Here is a 3,484-nt window from a genome sequence, read left to right as displayed (position 1 = left end):
ATGGGCGGGCAGCTCGAGGTGGTGATGCAGCAGGAGTCGCCGGCCAAGGTGATCTGCAGACTTCCAGTGTTGGAGAAGCTGCAGAACAAGCTCGGGTTCCGCTACCTGCAGGACACGGTCTCGGAGGTTATTAGGACCACCGGGTTCTTAAAGGGCCTCTACACAGATGTCGAGATGAAGTCAGACAATGTCAAGTATAAAGATGCAAAAATTAGCTTCCTACAGAAGGCCATAGATGTGATCATGACTGGGCACCAGCCTGAAAGAACAACTCAGCTGCATCAGATAAGTGCAAAGTGCAGCATCAACAAGCTCTCCAGAGAGGACTCAGTGGAGAGAGGCCGGACATGAGAGGAAGGGCTACCCGAACCTCGAAGTCTCACCAGTTGAACAGTAAGAATGTGAGGGAAGAAGATTCCAGGGCTCACAAAGATAGAGAGGATACAGGAAATTCTGAAGTAAAAGAAATTCAAGCAGAGATGGAAAACAGAAGAGTTGAAAGAAGAAAGAAAGTCAAGAGGAAAAGAAAGGGAGAAGGAAAATGATGGAGAAAGACATAAAGGTGCTGAGAGGGACAAGTACAAGGAAGGGGAGAAGGAGAAAAAGCAGAAATAGGGCCCAGCAGGAGCGAGAGAGGGACAGACAGACGCAACAAGGACCTGGACCTAGATGCAGACCTAGAAGAGAGGGAGAGGAGGAGCTGAGAGACTGGGAGCAGTGGAGAGTGAGAAATGGGGAGCACTCCAGAAACCCAAACAGGGAGAATAGAGAACAGAAAAAGCTGGAGAGAAAGTCAGCAAGCTCTGAAAAGTTGTCAGATGGATCCTTTAAAGACTCCAAGGTGGAAACAGAGGCTGAGATTTCTATGACAGTGTCCATGTCATTGACATAAAAACTATCAAAACAACAATCCAAATATTCAGTGCAGAGTGTCCATCAGTGATGCAGAAGGAGAGGCTGGATCTACTGGCCAAGATAAATCTGAGTTGTTCAAGAATCCAGAAGCCCTCAGGGAGCTGTCCTCCAGTGTCACAGTACCTTGGGCCAGTAGTGCAAGACTGGTAACTCCCCCTTCAAATAGTAGGAGAGAGCATGGAGACCTTAATGAGAGATAGAACAGGGAGTGGTAAAATCGTTTCAAATGTGATTATAGATTCACATAATTCAGACAACAAAGATGATGATCACATTGTGGTGGAGGATGCCCCTCAGATCTCTGAAATGTCAGAAATTGAAACGTTCCAGCAATGGAGCTAGAGGACAGTGAGAAGCATGGTGGACTTGTGAAAAAAAAATTGGAAACCAAGAAAGATTATGAGGAAGTGCAGCAGTCACCCAAACCTGGAGAGAGGAGAAATCCTTTTTCTTTGAGTTGGCATGGAAGAAGGAGAAGTATATTGTTTCCAAGGAGGTAAAGAAGCTCGAGTGTTCATTCAGACCTTGTGCGAGAGCATGCTTCCTCTTAGGAAGATCATGGACTACATCCATGAAGATGCAGATGCCATGCAGAATGAGCAGAAGCTGTGGCACAGGGAGAACAAACAGCATGTAGAGCCCTGCAGAAGGAGCAGAGTATCACGGAATATGTCATGGAGTCCATGACAGTCCAGCTGGCTGAGCTGGAGCAGATGATTAAGGACCAGCAAAACAAATCTGTGCTGTGAAGGCCAACATCCTAAAAAACAAAGAAAAAAATCCAGAAGATGATGTACAGTATTAAGTTTATATTGCCAACGTGAATGCTGAGGGTCTCAGTGATTAAAAAGTCAACTTTGGTGTGAAAATGGAAGGAAAAATAGGAAATCCTTACCCCTCCTCCATGTTCCAGGTGACTGAGAAGACAGACTATTTGCAGAATTATCATAGGCTAAGCTTCTGAGCTCTAAAATGTCAGCACATTGAGTGTATCAAAAGGCCCTGGAATACCCCTCCTTCTGGTTGGATCCTTTGTTGGTTATACATACTCTTCAGAGCACATTCTTTTAATATTTATTTTTTAGCTGTAGTTGAACACAATATCTTTATTTTATTTATTTATTTTTATGTGGTGCTGATGATCGAATCCAGGCCCATGCACATGCTAGGTGAGTGCTCTACCGCTGTGCCACAATCCCAGCCCCTCTTCAGAACACCTTTGTGAGAGGGTTTTTTGCAAGATTGTTCTCTGTTTCTCTGTAGCCTATTTAGTCCTGTACCAGAATTCTCATTCAGGTAAGTGACAACAGCACCCCAGGGAACTGTCCTTTATTTCAGTTTTTGAGTCAGGATTTACTGCATTAGCCCCAAGGATCACCATGAACTTTCTGATGGGCATATTACACATAGAATGAAGCCTGAAAATGATCAAGTTACATTTTTTAATATTTATTTTTTTAGTTTTAGGTGGACACAATCTTTATTTTTTTTTAATGCAGTGCTGAGAATCGAACCCAGTGCCTCACGCATGCTAGGTGAGCACGCTACCACTTGAGCCACATCCCCAGCCCTCAAGTTACATTTTAAATTTCAAGATGAAAAGGGTGGATCAGAGTCTGTATCCTTAGGTAGGTATCAACTGTTTCTCTTCCTCTTCATGATTGCATAGAATCTTTATGAGGTTAGCCCTATTAATGTTTGCTTGGGCTTCTGCCCTTGAAGTTCACAAATGGATGAGAGATTTCAGTGTGGCTGTTCAGGTCATCATCTGATATGAAATTGCCACAGGAACACCTTTGCTTTCATCCTGACTTTGCCCTGGGCTTCCCCTGGTTAGCCTGAACAGAGCCCCTGTGTGAGGCAGTGGCATCATCCTTCTCCTTTGCATAGGCCTGTGCACCTTGTATGGGAGAAACATATGCCTCAGGAGAAACTACGTGAAGAAGACTTAGAAGGATACACAAATATCTAAAATGTGTTCATGTCATCCAATTTTTTTTAAATTGTTTTTTAAAGTTATTAATTTTTAAACAGTTTGTATTTAATTTTTCACTAAAATACAATATTGCAAATGTGAAAAAAAGAAATATCTGCTGAAAAATATAAAATATTGATGAAAGAAATTGATGACACAGTAAAATGGGAAGACATTCCATGTTCATATTACAGAAGAATTAATGTTAAAATATCTATACTTTCCAGCAATCTACAGAGTCAGTGTCCTCCCAATGAAAATTACAATGACATTTTTTATGGAAATAAAACAATAATTCTGACTTTCATATGGGACCACAGAAGAGGCTGGATGGCTAAAGCAAATATTGAAGAACAAATCTGAAGTATCATACTACCTTATTTCAAATAATATGGAAAAACTGTAAAAATATTAAGACAGTATGGAACTGGCATGAAAATAGATTTGGAAACCAATAGAACAGGACAGAAAGCAAAAATAAATCCATATGTGTACAGACAACTAATTTTTGACAAATAAGCCAAAAATACACAATGAGAAAAGAATAATCTCTTCAATCAATGATGCTGGGGAAACTATATATATCCATCAGCA

The 3,484-nt window shown here is 41.4% G+C and overlaps 1 pseudogene; it reads left to right on the top strand.

Annotated features, from left to right (window-relative positions):
* LOC113178053 (TRAF3-interacting protein 1 pseudogene) lies at nucleotides 1-1,739 on the top strand (annotated as a pseudogene).
* The last annotated feature ends 1,745 nt before the right edge of the window (nucleotides 1,740-3,484 follow it).

The sequence above is a fragment of the Urocitellus parryii genome, chromosome 9, assembly GCF_045843805.1.
Source record: "Urocitellus parryii isolate mUroPar1 chromosome 9, mUroPar1.hap1, whole genome shotgun sequence".
Lineage (NCBI taxonomy): Eukaryota > Metazoa > Chordata > Mammalia > Rodentia > Sciuridae > Urocitellus > Urocitellus parryii.
Note: the sequence above shows the minus strand (reverse complement) of the source record. Positions and strands in the feature narration are given on the sequence as shown.